The sequence below is a fragment of the Ambystoma mexicanum genome, chromosome 8 (assembly GCF_040938575.1).
Source record: "Ambystoma mexicanum isolate Mex_15411 chromosome 8, UKY_AmexF1_1, whole genome shotgun sequence".
Classification (NCBI taxonomy): Eukaryota; Metazoa; Chordata; class Amphibia; order Caudata; family Ambystomatidae; genus Ambystoma; species Ambystoma mexicanum.
In genome coordinates this window covers 827867495-827887192 of record NC_090929.1, presented here as the reverse complement: position 1 = coordinate 827887192, position 19698 = coordinate 827867495, and the positions used below count along the sequence as shown (strand labels likewise).

The window sequence follows — 19698 nt, the reverse complement described above, 5'->3', positions numbered from 1 at the left end:
ATCATATTGTTAATGTTCTAGGGCTAAAAAAGGTGACTTGGTCAAAATTTATTTTTCAATGTTAAGTTTTAAGGATCGTGTTTGCTTGTGTAGCAGAAAGCCACACATCTGTTTTACTGAAAAATTAGTTTAAGTATCAGAACTGCATCAATGCAGGTTTTGTATTATGTAACACTTGTCTCACAAGAAATATCTTTATCTCAGAATGCCAAGATGCTTTATGCCCCCAATTGCTGATCTTAATAGTAAAGAATGGAGAAGGCAGCCCATTATCCAGACATCAATACCAATGCATATTCACTTTATATGTTGATTATTTGCCCACTTATTCAATCACCCTATAAATGAATGGGCTACCAGTTATGTTGAACTTCACATTCTGCTGTGGTAAAATCTGTCCTAACATGTCTATGGAAAGTCCACCACCTAGTTTCACAAATTAATGTGTGCTTAGCCCGCAATTGAAATTGTTTTATAATCTTAAATGGTGTCCACACAATACTCACAATATATTGATTCACAGGAAATGCCAAACAAGTGCTGTTTTGGTGAGGAGGCACTCATGGTCTCCAGGATGCATCCATCTATCCATCTGTTTTGTTCTGGTGTGTTATGAACCACAAAGTAACTGGGGTAGTACGTTGGTATTGACCCAGTTGCAGTGCAAGCTGAGAATACTTTTCAGAACAGAGCTATTGTTTCTGGAAAGCATGGTATCTAAACCTGCTATTCTTTTTAAAGTTATGTACAGATTTCAATTGGCTCTTCCAAAGTCAGCTCTTGTACTATTAAGCTAAGTCATTGGAAACATGTGTGTCCCTTTCCAAACCTAAGCATACCTTGCCTAGTATCTATACCAGTATCTGTATGGGACTATCCCCAACTTCTACCAACAGTGTTTATTCACATTATATTCCTTGTTGTCTTATGATTTTATTGATACACACAAAATCACCAGACTCCATAATCTTCTGCCCCTTTCTGGGTCTTAATATTACTGTAAACTGTCTTGTGAATGCAGGAATAGCAACATCCTTTTTCACCTGGAATTCAACTGAATATGGCATTATTTGTGCATAACAATTTTCTTGGCTTTTGTTCTCAAATTCCTGTGGTGCTCTACCCAGTCTGGACCAAACGTTTTGATTCAATAAATCCAGAACCATGCTTGTCCTGTGCATAATATCATTTCCCAGATAGGATGTTGCCTTAGTTCCACTTACTGCCCACATATTTTGATTGATGCTCTTGGAGCCTATCTCTATTCTCAGCATCCATCTCGCCACAAATTTGTGTACCTGATCAGAGTTGTCTAATATGAATATTTGTTGATTTTTCATGGTAAAATATGGCATTTAATTTCTGTCAACCATTTGTTTAAACACTTTCTCATTGATAAACTCCTTTCTTTTTGTAGGGCCAGTACTGCCTCAAGCATCTCCGGATACCCATCTATGCGCACTGATATATATGCATGACCTTCATTCATGTGTATCTCAGTAATGGCTGAGATATATTTTTCCTGTTCTGACACAGATGTGTCAAATGGTTTTTTTGTCTTCCTCATTTAAATAGAATCTTAAAGTGTCTTCAACCACCTTTATTTGCCAGTTCTTCCTTCGATCTAAATGAATCTTCAATATTTGTTTTGCCTTTTTATCCTGCATTTCATCCTGGCACAAGATAATAACAGTAACACTAGGGACAAGGTCATTGTGCAGATATCCCTCAAGCGCTCTTTCTTATTTGTCAATGGTGTGGCATTCTTTTTCATTACTAAGCTGGTTTACCACTCTTTGAGGCTTCAGGGGCTTTTTATCCAATGTCCATATAACACTATTTACTCCATCAATTAGCGATGGATGCCGGAGACAATGTGTGCCTAACAGGAATGGCATCTCCTCAATCGTGGTCACAGCTACTTCTTGACTTAATTTATGTTTCCCTACCTTAGTGATAACCTCAATAGCACCTTTCACAGGCATTCCTTCATAATTGAAATTAAATGCAGGGCCCTCTATATGTCTTAACTCTAATCCATTTACTTCCTTCTGGGCTATTATGTGGTATTATGCAAATAGGATGAGTATACTCGCCCATTGCACTTAAGAGGGTAAAGTGTATTGTTGATGTTTCCTTCATTCACAGAGTATTTATTCTCCTAGATCTCTCCGTGGCTTTTGATACTGTAGACCACCCAATTCTTCTGGCTAAGCTGGAAATTGTGGGTATCACAGGATCTCTTTTGGCCTGGTTCAGGTCCTTCCTGAAAAGTCGATTGCAGACAGTTTCTTCCAAGCATGCTTTTCTTCTCCTGTCAAGTTGCTTTGTGGAGTCCTGCAGGGGTCAGCATTATCTTCCCTTTTGTTTAATTTGTATGGTTGGTTCAGTGATTACATGGCCTCCAGAATGCAGCTGCGTGATTGGCACTGAAACATCCTCGATTGACTCCTTCCACTGCTCTTCTTCACCGGCTAGATTGGTTGCCAGTGGGAGCTCAGATCAAGTTTAAGATTCTGTGTATTGTTCACCGAGCTCTCTACAATGTTGGTCCTCAGTATTTGAGAAATATACTGGTATGGCATTGTCCTGTTAGAAGTCTTCATTCTGCAATGCAGGCTCTCTTGAAGATTCCCAAACTCTGCGGTAAGTGTCTGGGTGGCTGCTACTTTTTGGTACTGGCCCCCAGTCTGTGGAACGCCCTTGCGTTGCATCTGAGAGTTCAGACTGAATACCTTTAAAGACTCATCTTTTCAGTTCTCCTTCTAGTTTTTAGTCTTAGAGGCCTGTTTTGTAAAACTGCTCTTACTTGTCTAGCACCTAATGCCTTCGTGCCATAGTTCACACTTTATAAATACAATAACAATAATAATAATAATAATAATAATAATAATAATAATAATAATAATAATAATAATAATAATAATAATAATAATAATAAGTTATCTAACAGTATTCTTGACATCAAAGGAGCATGTGCTCCGGTGTCCACCATTGCAAACAAATTGCATTGTTCTTCTACTGTGGTAGGGGCATTATATCCATCCTCACATTCCTCTACTATACATGAAAAAATATGAGTTGCTACTGATCTCAGGTCTAATTTTCTTTAAGCCCTCTTGACTTCTTGCTGAACGTGGAATGATACATTACATCCCTTTTTGACTGTTTCATTTCCATCATTCCTGTCTTCTTTGTTTATTTTTCCTTTGCTTTTCTGTGTCCTTAGACTCCGACATGGAATCAATAATTTGGTTTAGGTCTAGGTTAAAAAACCCTCTTTCTTGTGTGTGTTCTATTTTCAATGTCGCTGCACACCTTATTCTCACAGGAGTGTGGGCTATAAAGGTGGAAACTAGTAGAAAAGCTCTGCGCCCCTCCCAAGGTTTACCGCCTGGAATGGAAAATCAAGAATGAGACACCATCACATAGGAACATTGTCACATAGATACATTTATTAGCATTAAAATAACACACTCGAGCAGACAGAGAGCGACCACGTGAGTTTTGCAGAATCTGTGTTACGTACAAAATAGGAACACTTAAATACTGTTTTTTGGCTGACTTTAAGCATGCTATGCAGATAACACAAGGTTCACAGAAGTTCATGGAAGATGAATCACTGATGAGGTGAACTGGAGGTTGGGTGAATACATTGTAGTAGTGAACAAACAGAGACGTACAGGAGAGGCGATTCAGTAAGTTTTCCTCTGTCTCCTTATCCTGAGGTCAAGAAATGTCAAGGGAAGGTACCACCATCCGGTGTTTGCTCGTGCTATCTTGACTGCAAGCTATTTCTGAGCCGCCTGCCTGTCTGTGGGAAAGAGCAGTGTCTGCAGTTTGGTGTATATAAATTAGTTAAAATGTTGCTTGGGATTTCGCTGTTGTAGACCATGGCCAAACTGTCTTGTGACATATTGGGCCTCATTACACGGTAGGCGGTAGGGATTTACCGGCACCGGTAAAATAGCGGTACCGGTAAATCCCTGCCGCCTTACTACGAGGTCCCTTAGCGGGTTGGAGTTTTAACGCCTGCTTTTTGCAGGCGTTAAATACCAACCCGCTAAGGGACCTCGGAGCTAATTACGGCACCGCAAAATTGCGGTGCCGTAATTAGCGCCTTCCCCATTCCCATAGAGCACTATGGGGCAGAAATGGGAATGGGGAAGGGCAATGGCGGAAGGGGGATTTACCGCCCCTCCAACCTTGGGATGGGGCGGTAAATCCCCTTTCCGCCAAGGCGGTGCCGGTATTTTACCGGCATGAGCCATGGCGCTAATAGCGCCATGGCTCACCGCCTACCGTGTAATGAGGCCCATTAACTAGAAGGAGACCTGTGTTCATATAATGTATATTTCCACACTATCTTACATTAGGTATTTCATTAGGTTAAAATTGTTCTCTTTGTTGAGCCCCAGTTTCAATGAATCTGTCTACATAGCTTGGTTCCGTTTCATTACTGTGCCCATATGTCATTATCATTGGATTAATCCTGCTCTGAGTTCCCAGTGCCTTGTCTGACCTAGAAGGTGGTTTACCCATGGTAGTATTTGGTTCTGTTAGACTGTGCTGAAAGCCTATCCAGTGAGCTTTCCTTAAGATTCTTGAACTTACATATGCTATTGCATCTCTTGGATTGGTATACTGAAACATTGGCAATGGTGATACTGCACCCTCTGCATGTTTTTTTTTCTTAAATTGGCAATTCATTCTGATTTTGAGATATGCCATTTTTTGGCATTCCTGTCTCCAATGCTATACCTGTTCCCTGACTTAGCTTTTGTGAATTTAGGGCCAACAAACATATTTTTCCCTTTGTTTTTCTGCTCCATGAATTTGTTCCCTGTGTGGACCATTACTTCCCATACCTTCACAGCTTGATCTAGTACCCAATGAATAGTTTTCTCATTTGAGGATTTGCATGCTAAGTGTGCTACAATCTACTGATGTAATCTGTAAGACAAAGGCTGTCTTGAAGTCATTTGAGTTAATATCACACCCTGTGTCAAACCTTCAAAATGCCCATCTTAATGTCTGTAGAAATTGCCTGGGGGACTCATCTGGGCCTGCTGACAATGCATAATCGGCCCGCTTTGCTTCTTGTATTGACCTGTTCGGCAAGAAGTACTTTCTCTCTTCATCTAGTTATTTATCGCAGGATATAACATGTTGTTCAGTTAGACTATGCAAAAACCCAGCATATTTTGTGTCAGCTGTCCAATGGAAAATCTGTATATATATATATAAATATTGCTCTTTTGGAACAGTTAGGGTTTGAGAAATCTGTATGACCCGGTCCAAATGTTCCTCAATGGATCCATCAAAATTCATCATAAATGGCTTTACAATCTCTATAAGCAACTTCATAACTTTAACTGGATCTACATGCACTGCATCTTCTTGTCTATAGCTGTGAGATTCTGGTGAGGCTTTCCCTGTTGCATTTTCCCAGTCTCCCTTTTCTGTGCACCCAACAATTGGATGTGCATTATTTTCCTTCAGTTTGCCATATTCTACAAGTCTCTCTCTCCCCTCAGGGAAAATCGTGCCCACCATATGAGGCAGAGAGTCCCTTCTCAACTCTCTGTGAGGCTCAGTGACTGCACATTCCTTTCTGTCTAATATACCTGGCATCCAGATATTTTTGGCTGGTGTGCTGCAGGCTCAACTCCCATGTCCTTGGAAGATACAGACTCAATTATTGGCATATTGTGCAGCTCATTGTTACACAAATGTAATATTCATCCTTTTAACTCTCTGTTCTGCAATTTGAATTCCCTTATGTGTACTTTCAAAGTCTCTGTTTCATCCTGAAAAGACTTGTTTCACTCCCTGCTATCAAATTTGTGATTTTGCATTCTAAGCACTAACCATCATTTGACAATTGTATATCTGTGTGATGTAATGCTTACACTTCTACTATGACCCCATCTCCATCCACTTGAATCTGACCTATTTCTCCTTTCAACTGGTGAATACATTCTGAATATTCCTGTATTTGTTTGTTTTTATCTCTAATACACTTTGTATTGTATCACATTGCTGAGAACCCATTTGTAAGTATGATAGCTCTTCCAATAACTCTTTTCGCCTGTCTTGCACCTGTAATAATTGTTGACCCTTATTGCCTGTATTGTTTATTAGTTGACTCACTTTTTTCACGTACATCTGCCAATTTATTTTGATACATCACAATTGTTTGCAATTCATGACTTCGATTATTCAACAACCTGTTTAAGATGAACCATAATTTGGCTCCTAGTCGGATTACACTTTCTTTTTATGACTTTCTATTGCTGCAGTCGAATAGCTTAACTAGACATGAATGCAAGACAGTACCCTCTTCAAATAATTGATCTGGAGATTTTTTTTCAGTCTCTGAAATTAAACATTCACGTCATAAATTCATAGTATACAATGATCATGTTCCTAAACCAAAACACTTGGCTTCTGTATAATCCCGCAAATCTGACATGCTAACCTCTGACATATTTCACCCTGATTGTGTACCTCACAATGTCTAAAACAACTACTTTATGACACCTTATCTTAAAGTTTGCTTCATATACAGCACACTACTGGCAACACAATAACATGTCAGACTGATGCATACTAGCGGAACGATGCCCACATTCTCCAACAAATATGTTGGGAGAAGTAGCTAATCTCCTCTTTGCTAATCCTATTGATACAGACTCAATTATTGGCATATTGTGCAGCTCATTGTTACACAAATGTAATATTCATCCTTTTAACTCTCTGTTCTGCAATTTGAATTCCCTTATGTGTACTTTCAAAGTCTCTGTTTCATCCTGAAAAGACTTGTTTCACTCCCTGCTATCAAATTTGTGATTTTGCATTCTAAGCACTAACCATCATTTGACAATTGTATATCTGTGTGATGTAATGCTTACACTTCTACTATGACCCCATCTCCATCCACTTGAATCTGACCTATTTCTCCTTTCAACTGGTGAATACATTCTGAATATTCCTGTATTTGTTTGTTTTTATCTCTAATACACTTTGTATTGTATCACATTGCTGAGAACCCATTTGTAAGTATGATAGCTCTTCCAATAACTCTTTTCGCCTGTCTTGCACCTGTAATAATTGTTGACCCTTATTGCCTGTATTGTTTATTAGTTGACTCACTTTTTTCACGTACATCTGCCAATTTATTTTGATACATCACAATTGTTTGCAATTCATGACTTCGATTATTCAACAACCTGTTTAAGATGAACGATAATTTGGCTCCTAGTCGGATTACACTTTCTTTTTATGACTTTCTATTGCTGCAGTCGAATAGCTTAACTAGACATGAATGCAAGACAGTACCCTCTTCAAATAATTGATCTGGAGATTTTTTTTTCAGTCTCTGAAATTAAACATTCACGTCATAAATTCATAGTATACAATGATCATGTTCCTAAACCAAAACACTTGGCTTCTGTATAATCCCGCAAATCTGACATGCTAACCTCTGACATATTTCACCCTGATTGTGTACCTCACAATGTCTAAAACAACTACTTTATGACACCTTATCTTAAAGTTTGCTTCATATACAGCACACTACTGGCAACACAATAACATGTCAGACTGATGCATACTAGCGGAACGATGCCCACATTCTCCAACAAATATGTTGGGAGAAGTAGCTAATCTCCTCTTTGCTAATCCTATTGTTTTGTTCTGGACCTTCAGCTATGCAACATCAGACTTAGTACTGTAATGTTTTGTTACCTCAATTTATTTACTTCTAAATCAAAGAAAGACTGCTACCTACACCCTTTCAAAACTATGCGGTTTATATAAGCAATCTCATCAGCTTCAATCCATCAATTTTGTCACATGACTTGTTGTGCACAGACACCAACTCACATGAACAGCTATCTTAAGGTATCCGCGTAAATCAACATTTATGATGGCATGGCATTCAAAACCGATACAATTAGATTTTTGCATTCATTGGTTATTGCAAAGATATATAAAAAAAAATGTTTTTGACTGTCTGTGACCTTCCATTGCTCATCTATCATTGAATGGCTCGTTATACTCTAACCCTCTGTGATAAAGAGAAAAACTCCTACTTGGAATTTAGATCCAGCTTACATCATTAACATTTTGGTACCATAAAGATTAATGAAATGCTGCTTTGCGTGACATCTCGCACCTTGCCAATTATTCTGCAGGAGGTATTTTATTTCTTTTTTATACTTACCGTGCAAATTATTTCTTGCCTCTCCGTATCTAAGATGGTCCATCTTGTCCTTGGGCTTTTTCTTCCCCACACTCACAATCATGCAGCTAGGTAGCCTTCAGCTCGTCCTTGTCAGACCAATGCCACTGAACCGAACATCAAATCCTCCCCAGTCACAGACTTCAGCAAACTCTAACACTGATGTCAGCCAGCTGCGATTCTTACCACCAGTTCCCTTAACTCTTCTTATTTTTCTCTATTTCAACTCCCTTCATTCACCTACACCCCTCTGTACATTTTCTTTAAATGTTCCCACCTTCTTCATATGATGTCACCTCTCACCATATCACATGCAAGCTCATGTCATTCCCAGCTTCAACCTCAAACTATGACGACCTTTGATCAAGATTCTGCTTGAAACAATCTCATCCTGCTCATGGAATAATGTTACTCTTACATCCTTTCCTTCCCTCCTGTTCTAACCTACACAAACAATGATTGTTTTCTTTCAAGGCCAATCTCACTTCTGTAAAACAAGATGGTCCAAAGGCCTATGTGAACGACCAGCGCAACTGCACAAGAGTTAGAAGTTTAAAAAGGCAGCGTTCAACATGAGAGTGTGAGGGAACCCGGACCAAGGACCCTCGATAAGAAGTAAATTAGATATAAGCAGTGAACTGCGCCAATTGACAATAATACAATAATAATTGAATTATGTTTTTAATTCCATTCCACAGCCTGACACGTGTTTCGAGCAAAGCTCTTTTTCAAAGGCTGTACATAGTAACAATTATACAACCAGTAACCCATTCATTAGTGATATACATCATGTCAATTGGGCAAACATCAAGGGGTAGCAAGGGAGATGGCCAGAAGAAATCAGGACATCATGGCATTAAATTAAAAGGAACATAGTATAATATAAGTCATTTTACATACAACATTTACCGTTTAAGCAGATGATCCATCCGGTTACAAACCCAAAAAAAGAAGAAAAAGAAACATAACATAATAAGATAATAAGAGATTAGGTGTGTGCGGTGGAAAATCAACCATAGATAACATAATTTGTAAATCAACTCAAGGACGACTGACTAGATAATTACCGTTGAACCTTGTCCAAAGGAAACTATACGGCAAAAAAGATAAATTAACAAGGATTATCTAATGTCATGTGCATTCAAACGCCAACAATTATCCCACAGTAGATATAAAATTTAGGTATAATTACCTTAATATTACTTGCGGTTGCAATAACCATTAATTAATTACTGCAAAAAGTCCACAGCCAAAAAGGAAAAGTTGCGCGTAGATAACACCAACCAACCAATTCAGGACGAGTCACGTATCCATTACCAATATTAAATTGGACAATTACCAAAAGAAAAAGAGAGGAAACCGACTCTTAGTTAAATAAAATTAATTAATTACAACATAGGGATCATATCGAAAGAGCACAAAAGTTTCTTACCAGCCTTCCGGCAACAACAATGTACAAAGAGAGAGTGCGCGCGCGCAATGCATCTCGTAGTAGTTAAAAAGAGAAATAGATCGCATAGGCAGCAACAGCACAAGGCATACCGCGGCGGCCATGTTAGGTGAGGGAAAGAGCCGGTTATTGATTAGATCAATAAGGCCAAGTTATGTATAAAGCACACAATCTATCGGTGCTATACACCTGAACATCATAATTTAGTCGAAAATAAAGTTAAAGGTGAGCAATACATAGAGCGCACTTGTTAAGCTGATGATGAAAAGATTAGTCTTGGTAATGTATAAGAATATGTTATCACAGGTTGTGTATTCAGCCGCACACATCCATTAATACATCAAGAAAATATACAAACAATTAGGTATTCAGAAACGAAATTAAATAATATGAAGCACGGTAGTTCAGGTGTAGCTACCTAAGTATCAATGACACCAAACCAACTCTAAACATAAAATTAAATCATAAGAACACATGAAATTCATGATCGGAATTAAGTCCAAAATTTACTAATCTGTGTTTACAAATAAGTCTAGCCTCTAATTGTCTAAGTCTAAGTTCCATATTGCCCCCTCTTTTTAATGGACGTATTTGAGACAGCCCAATAAATTTCAAAGCCTTGAAGTCATCGAGTTGATGTAAAGTCTGCCAATGTAATGCCAGTGGATATTTGGCATCCTGTTTGTGCAAAGAAGCCAAATGCTCCCGAATACGCATTTTGAGTGGCCTAATAGTGCTCCCGACATAAAATAAGCCACAGACACATATAATGCAATACACCACAAATTTTGTGTTACAATTAATGAATGAATTGATAACATGTTTACCTGTTGTACCAAAATCAAATGCCTCAGATTCAAATACATGTGAACACATGTTGCAACTCCCACATTTGTGAAACCCATTCGCACGACCCAGTTCTAACCATGTTCTAACAGTAGGTGCCGGTGCCATGAAAGAGGGGCATAGAAGATTTTTAAGAGTAGGAGCTCTACTAAAAACTATCGATGGATTAGGTTCCAATAATTTGGTGAGATCCTTGTCTAAATGGAGTAAGTGCCAATGACGTTTTAGTATAGCATACACCTCATTACTATCACTGGTGTATCTAGTGATCAGCCTAATTTTATTAAAGCGCGTATTAGCTGAGTTCGTTCTAATTTTAGGTTTAAGTAAATCAGCCCTCTTCATACTGGACACTTCGCGTTCAACCTTAGTAAGAAGGTTTGGTTGATAACCCCGTTGTACAAATTGATCGCGAATAAACAGTTTTTCCGCATCAAAATCAGCATCCAGAGAGCAATTGCGTTTGGCTCTAATATATTCACCTTTCGGAATGTTGTTAATAACAGAGCGTATGTGAGAACTAGATGAATGTAAAACTGCATTGACCGAGGTAGGTTTACGGAAAGTTTTAGTAATAAAACCCATAGGGGACTTAGAAATGTTCAGGTCAAGAAAATCCACAGAATCATTTGAAACATGATGTACGAATTGCAAACCCCAATTATTGGCATTTAAAAATTTGACAAATTCATTTAGTTCAGCCACATTGCCAGTCCAAATCATAAAAACGTCATCAATATATCTTTTCCAAAGATATATTGACGGTGAAAAGACATTATCATGAAACACATATTGTTCTTCAAATTGGTGCATGAATATATTCGCTACAGAAGGAGCAAAACTGGCTCCCATTGCAATGCCAATCAGTTGTTGATAATATGTATCATTAAAAAGAAACACATTATTTTGCAGAGCACAAAGAAGAAATTCTTTGATCATTTCAATATGAAGATGGTATGATGCTGATTTGTGTCGGAAAATATAAGTAATGCTACCAATTGCTTTGTAGTGATCAATAGAAGTATATAATGATTTAACATCAAGTGTGACCAATAATATTTCAGAAGTACAAGGCAATTGTGCAAGAATTTCAAGAATATGCATAGTATCTCTTAAATATGTGGGTGTAGAATGGACCAAAGGTGCAATACATTCATTGACATACACTGATATAGGTTCCAAAATTCCCCCCTGGCCACTAATAATAGGTCTACCTTGTGCTGTTGCTGCCTATGCGATCTATTTCTCTTTTTAACTACTACGAGATGCATTGCGCGCGCGCACTCTCTCTTTGTACATTGTTGTTGCCGGAAGGCTGGTAAGAAACTTTTGTGCTCTTTCGATATGATCCCTATGTTGTAATTAATTAATTTTATTTAACTAAGAGTCGGTTTCCTCTCTTTTTCTTTTGGTAATTGTCCAATTTAATATTGGTAATGGATACGTGACTCGTCCTGAATTGGTTGGTTGGTGTTATCTACGCGCAACTTTTCCTTTTTGGCTGTGGACCTTTTGCAGTAATTAATTAATGGTTATTGCAACCGCAAGTAATATTAAGGTAATTATACCTAAATTTTATATCTACTGTGGGATAATTGTTGGCGTTTGAATGCACATGACATTAGATAATCCTTGTTAATTTATCTTTTTTGCCGTATAGTTTCCTTTGGACAAGGTTCAACGGTAATTATCTAGTCAGTCGTCCTTGAGTTGATTTACAAATTATGTTATCTATGGTTGATTTTCCACCGCACACACCTAATCTCTTATTATCTTATTATGTTATGTTTCTTTTTCTTCTTTTTTTGGGTTTGTAACCGGATGGATCATCTGCTTAAACGGTAAATGTTGTATGTAAAATGACTTATATTATACTATGTTCCTTTTAATTTAATGCCATGATGTCCTGATTTCTTCTGGCCATCTCCCTTGCTACCCCTTGATGTTTGCCCAATTGACATGATGTATATCACTAATGAATGGGTTACTGGTTGTATAATTGTTACTATGTACAGCCTTTGAAAAAGAGCTTTGCTCGAAACACGTGTCAGGCTGTGGAATGGAATTAAAAACATAATTCAATTATTATTGTATTATTGTCAATTGGCGCAGTTCACTGCTTATATCTAATTTACTTCTTATCGAGGGTCCTTGGTCCGGGTTCCCTCACACTCTCATGTTGAACGCTGCCTTTTTAAACTTCTAACTCTTGTGCAGTTGCGCTGGTCGTTCACATAGGCCTTTGGACCATCTTGTTTTACTGTCAATTTCAGGTCTTGAACCCAGCAGCAGTGCATTGTACTCTTCATTAAATCATGGCTGAAGCAGCAGAATATATTCTCACTAGAGATGCGGATATTAAAGCACTATTCGCACCTCGGGGTTCTACTTTGAACCCGTTCAAACGTTTACCGAATATTACTGAGGATCTTAGATCTAAATTCATTAAGCTTGAGAGGTTGAGCATTAGAGAAATCAATAAATTTTGGGAAATGACCACGTTGCAACACTATACTCAAGAAAATAAAATACCAAGAGGTCTGCGTATTCTTATCTTACCGGATTTTGAAGATCCTCAGGATAATGATTTGGCAGTGGAATGGGAAACTAACCTCACCAACAGCTCTAACAAAATGTTACTTCTACTTATTGAACATGCAAAAAGAGCACATTCTCGTATTGTCCAACAGATTGACGTACTCAAACAAGAAATTCAATTATTTGATGCACCTGCCGCAACTATTGATAAAAATTTTAAAACAATGTATAATATACTGAGAAGGCATCAGGATGAGGTTAAAATGAGAAAATGCAGGAAATTTTCAAGAGATGATAGGGATTATCGAGACAACCGGGTCTACACTTATCAACCTAAGTTTGATGAAGTGTCGAGATCGCGGAATAGTAGTGCGGCTTCTTCACCTGTCAGTTCTGATGTCGAAAGTGATTCAGATCGATCTGTTAACAGAAATGCCTTAGGGAATACACCTCGTGATGACGAATCACGGGATGAAGAAGATGCCGAATCTGTTGAATTGTCAGAACCATCTAGCTTATCTCCGGCACCTTTTTTGGAACAGATGAGAAGATTCAAAAAGGGCAACAGACAAGAGGCTATCAGAAAACAGGTCAGGTTTCGTCTACCACCCACTGCCAATATCGCAACGCTCGGTCCAAACCAAGGGGATCAAGGGGCGGCCAACATAGGCGGCGTCAACGCCGCTCCACTAGGTCAACGGCTAACCAGAGCCTCATATCAGAAATCAATACAGAATCAAACCGTTCAGAATCAGTTCAGATAAATTTAATTCATAATTTAAGTCAATATCAGCTCTCTCCAGAAGAACACTCATTGCTAAATAAAGGATTATCATTTGCTCCATCCTGCATTAAGGATATCGTGCAGGTTCAAATTGATCTATTTAAATTTATCAGAAAGCTGAAGCTCAAGAAGTTTTTTGCTACACAGGTCAAACAATACTCTCCTACGACACCTGTCGCTGCACTATCAGAAATTTCATTGCAAACGATGATGAGTACCCATATACTCATGTCTATTGATGAGTCAATGTCTGACAGTGAATCTAACCTTCTTGATACGATGCATGAATTAGATATTCAGCATCGTAATTTGACAATTAAAGAATTTGCAAATAAATCTAAATTTACTCCAATTCTGTCAGATGACAACGTTATAGATACGTTCTATCGGGTTGTGACCAATGATATTCACACATTAGTTGATCGTTGCTCTTCTCGTTCACAATTCACAAATTCTAATTTGTCAATAGCACAGCGTTCCGCCCTGAACAAATTAGCATCTAATGATTCGCTGGTAATTAAGGAGGCTGATAAAGGCGGTAACGTCGTGATTATGGACAAAGCTGATTATATCTCCATGGCACTTGACCATCTGAACTCACCAGGTTGCTATGCCATTTTGAAAAACAATCCTATTGCTCAAATACGTAATAAAGTGCATTCTTTAATTGATAAATGGTATAAATTAGGAATCATTACAGATGTGGAAAAATGTTTTTTGTTTTCTGATAAACCCACAATGCCAACTGCTTATTTTCTTCCTAAGATTCATAAGACATTTGATCAGATACCTGAAGGTAGACCTATTATTAGTGGCCAGGGGGGAATTTTGGAACCTATATCAGTGTATGTCAATGAATGTATTGCACCTTTGGTCCATTCTACACCCACATATTTAAGAGATACTATGCATATTCTTGAAATTCTTGCACAATTGCCTTGTACTTCTGAAATATTATTGGTCACACTTGATGTTAAATCATTATATACTTCTATTGATCACTACAAAGCAATTGGTAGCATTACTTATATTTTCCGACACAAATCAGCATCATACCATCTTCATATTGAAATGATCAAAGAATTTCTTCTTTGTGCTCTGCAAAATAATGTGTTTCTTTTTAATGATACATATTATCAACAACTGATTGGCATTGCAATGGGAGCCAGTTTTGCTCCTTCTGTAGCGAATATATTCATGCACCAATTTGAAGAACAATATGTGTTTCATGATAATGTCTTTTCACCGTCAATATATCTTTGGAAAAGATATATTGATGACGTTTTTATGATTTGGACTGGCAATGTGGCTGAACTAAATGAATTTGTCAAATTTTTAAATGCCAATAATTGGGGTTTGCAATTCGTACATCATGTTTCAAATGATTCTGTGGATTTTCTTGACCTGAACATTTCTAAGTCCCCTATGGGTTTTATTACTAAAACTTTCCGTAAACCTACCTCGGTCAATGCAGTTTTACATTCATCTAGTTCTCACATACGCTCTGTTATTAACAACATTCCGAAAGGTGAATATATTAGAGCCAAACGCAATTGCTCTCTGGATGCTGATTTTGATGCGGAAAAACTGTTTATTCGCGATCAATTTGTACAACGGGGTTATCAACCAAACCTTCTTACTAAGGTTGAACGCGAAGTGTCCAGTATGAAGAGGGCTGATTTACTTAAACCTAAAATTAGAACGAACTCAGCTAATACGCGCTTTAATAAAATTAGGCTGATCACTAGATACACCAGTGATAGTAATGAGGTGTATGCTATACTAAAACGTCATTGGCACTTACTCCATTTAGACAAGGATCTCACCAAATTATTGGAACCTAATCCATCGATAGTTTTTAGTAGAGCTCCTACTCTTAAAAATCTTCTATGCCCCTCTTTCATGGCACCGGCACCTACTGTTAGAACATGGTTAGAACTGGGTCGTGCGAATGGGTTTCACAAATGTGGGAGTTGCAACATGTGTTCACATGTATTTGAATCTGAGGCATTTGATTTTGGTACAACAGGTAAACATGTTATCAATTCATTCATTAATTGTAACACAAAATTTGTGGTGTATTGCATTATATGTGTCTGTGGCTTATTTTATGTCGGGAGCACTATTAGGCCACTCAAAATGCGTATTCGGGAGCATTTGGCTTCTTTGCACAAACAGGATGCCAAATATCCACTGGCATTACATTGGCAGACTTTACATCAACTCGATGACTTCAAGGCTTTGAAATTTATTGGGCTGTCTCAAATACGTCCATTAAAAAGAGGGGGCAATATGGAACTTAGACTTAGACAATTAGAGGCTAGACTTATTTGTAAACACAGATTAGTAAATTTTGGACTTAATTCCGATCATGAATTTCATGTGTTCTTATGATTTAATTTTATGTTTAGAGTTGGTTTGGTGTCATTGATACTTAGGTAGCTACACCTGAACTACCGTGCTTCATATTATTTAATTTCGTTTCTGAATACCTAATTGTTTGTATATTTTCTTGATGTATTAATGGATGTGTGCGGCTGAATACACAACCTGTGATAACATATTCTTATACATTACCAAGACTAATCTTTTCATCATCAGCTTAACAAGTGCGCTCTATGTATTGCTCACCTTTAACTTTATTTTCGACTAAATTATGATGTTCAGGTGTATAGCACCGATAGATTGTGTGCTTTATACATAACTTGGCCTTATTGATCTAATCAATAACCGGCTCTTTCCCTCACCTAACATGGCCGCCGCGGTATGCCTTGTGCTGTTGCTGCCTATGCGATCTATTTCTCTTTTTAACTACTACGAGATGCATTGCGCGCGCGCACTCTCTCTTTGTACATTGTTGTTGCCGGAAGGCTGGTAAGAAACTTTTGTGCTCTTTCGATATGATCCCTATGTTGTAATTAATTAATTTTATTTAACTAAGAGTCGGTTTCCTCTCTTTTTCTTTTGGTAATTGTCCAATTTAATATTGGTAATGGATACGTGACTCGTCCTGAATTGGTTGGTTGGTGTTATCTACGCGCAACTTTTCCTTTTTGGCTGTGGACTTTTTGCAGTAATTAATTAATGGTTATTGCAACCGCAAGTAATATTAAGGTAATTATACCTAAATTTTATATCTACTGTGGGATAATTGTTGGCGTTTGAATGCACATGACATTAGATAATCCTTGTTAATTTATCTTTTTTGCCGTATAGTTTCCTTTGGACAAGGTTCAACGGTAATTATCTAGTCAGTCGTCCTTGAGTTGATTTACAAATTATGTTATCTATGGTTGATTTTCCACCGCACACACCTAATCTCTTATTATCTTATTATGTTATGTTTCTTTTTCTTCTTTTTTTGGGTTTGTAACCGGATGGATCATCTGCTTAAACGGTAAATGTTGTATGTAAAATGACTTATATTATACTATGTTCCTTTTAATTTAATGCCATGATGTCCTGATTTCTTCTGGCCATCTCCCTTGCTACCCCTTGATGTTTGCCCAATTGACATGATGTATATCACTAATGAATGGGTTACTGGTTGTATAATTGTTACTATGTACAGCCTTTGAAAAAGAGCTTTGCTCGAAACACGTGTCAGGCTGTGGAATGGAATTAAAAACATAATTCAATTATTATTGTATTATTGTCAATTGGCGCAGTTCACTGCTTATATCTAATTTCAATCTCACTTCTGGTACATCCTCGGCCCGCTATGAATCTTTTTCTTCATGAGACACTGTTGTTCACATTTAATTTTACTTGGGTTTTCGAAACCCACCTATATGTATGCACCTGCAAATATGCTACCATGTATGTGGCCTAAGTACATCTAACCACAGGCAACTCACCTCCCAATTCTAAATGTTAATCCATCTACTGCACAAATACTTTATATCATACATTCTCTAATAGTTCTCAGGAGGTTGGCTGAAGAAAAGAAATATGCCAGCTTTTTAAGCCATAAACATAACCAGCACTTCTGAAGAAAAGTTGTGTGTGAACTGGAGGCACAACCAGAATGACTGTAAGTAAAATGTTTTCAGTTCAGGTACAAATTGACCACGTTCAGTCTCTGTCCTCCTTCATAGAAAATAAGAAAAAATATGTCAAAGGCAAAGATTGAAGCGATTTCTGTGCATAATCTCTGTACAAGGATGATCCTGCAAGGAAAAACATGCACAGAACAAAAAAGACATTACAGGTTTGCCCTGTTCAGCTATTCTTCCTCTGTAATAAAATCAATTTCTCTCCAGAATCTTCTTTTGACGTGACACCATAGGGGCGGGCGTGCCTAGGTAGTGTTTGGCCTCGAGCATCCCTATGGGTGTCGATTTACATTATACACCCTTTAAAAATAGTATTCAACCACTGAGTCATTTTTTGAAACTTTTTATCTCTTCTGCGTCCGGTTTCCCATTTCCCTTATTCCCTTATTCCATGACATTTGCTGTCGATAATGTTGTATGCATTATTACAATCCCTGCTTAGGGTTTTTGTTTTAGGTACTTATACATTGCTTATCATTGCATTTCTTAAGCCATAATTTATTATCCAAAATACATTTGGCTGCTTATTGAATTTTACATTAATACAATGTCTGTTGGGAAGTTGTGTTAATTGAAACAGGCAAAATAATGAAACATTGAGACTGAAGCAACCATTATATTCCCTTTGCAATGTTTGAATCCTAATTACGTCAGGCTGTCCAGTCATTTGGTCGACAGACAAATGACCTGTAACCTTACGTCAGCAGTACTGGATCAGTGACCACCTATGAACCTGTGAATACACACTGGGCCTCATTACAAAGGTGCTGGTAAGCTTACCGGCACCCTTGTTTCCGGTCTGCCACACTACAAGTCTGCCTGCAGGGACCACTGCACCCAGCTGGTCTGACCCTGCCCGGTGCAACAGCCCCGGTAGGCAGAGTTATCATGTAGTCTGAATTCACATGGAATCCCATGGGACTCCACTGGAATGGGGACTTACGGAATCCCCCACCTGACTTACCGTTCCGGCTGGGCTTGTAATGTCCCTGTTGCATAGGAAGTAAGGAGGCAGATTCAGTATTTCGAGGTCGGAGGCAAATGGCCGGTAGTGCCAGTGGGTAATGAGGCCCTCTATCTGAAAGCTGGGAATAATCATCACAAAGACAGTGGGCCTCATTAATAAGGGCACAGCTGCCACCGGTAATGAATTTTTATCAGGTCCATGGAATGAGCAATTACTTGGTCATGCCGACCTTGACGGACCCGGTAATCGCCCATTACATGGACTTGGTAAAAATGAATCCCCATTCCTATTTGAGACCCATAGGGCTCAATGGGAATGCGGATGATGGTAACAAAGGGCCCGTTAATAACGCTAGGGGACCTAGTAATAGGGTGGTATGGGGTTAACGGCACCAGCACCTTTACCGGCGCTGTTAGCCCCTTACCGCCCTCCTCGTAATGAGGCCCAATTTCTGCCATACAATACAAATACATGCCCCATTAATAGTAAATTCAATGTACCATAAAGTAGAGAAAATATCTGATTCATGAACACATTCAAGACCTATTCTATGACTTTTTCACCAGTTTTCTTCTATATTGTCATCTATTGCTGTCCCAGGGAAATCATTAGTTAAAAGATGACAACTGCTCTACTATTATGGCTGGCAGTACATAAGGTTTTATTATGTAGTGGATTTGGTATAAAGGGTTAGTGTGAGTTCATTTTAGTGTGTAGGCTGGTTTTTGAAAACTTTAAAATTATCTTGAGTCGATATGTTGAACCACCCTATAGGGTGGCTTATACCAATATCCCCAACCTAATCTTCCCAAA

At 38.2% G+C, this 19698-nt stretch overlaps 1 protein-coding gene across 4 annotated transcripts in view; it reads left to right on the top strand.

The window, feature by feature from the left end:
* Positions 1-19698, top strand: part of LOC138472491 (cGMP-dependent protein kinase 2-like) — a 2724950-nt gene that overhangs the window by 1640666 nt on the left and 1064586 nt on the right. The gene's annotated exons all lie outside the window — the stretch shown is intronic.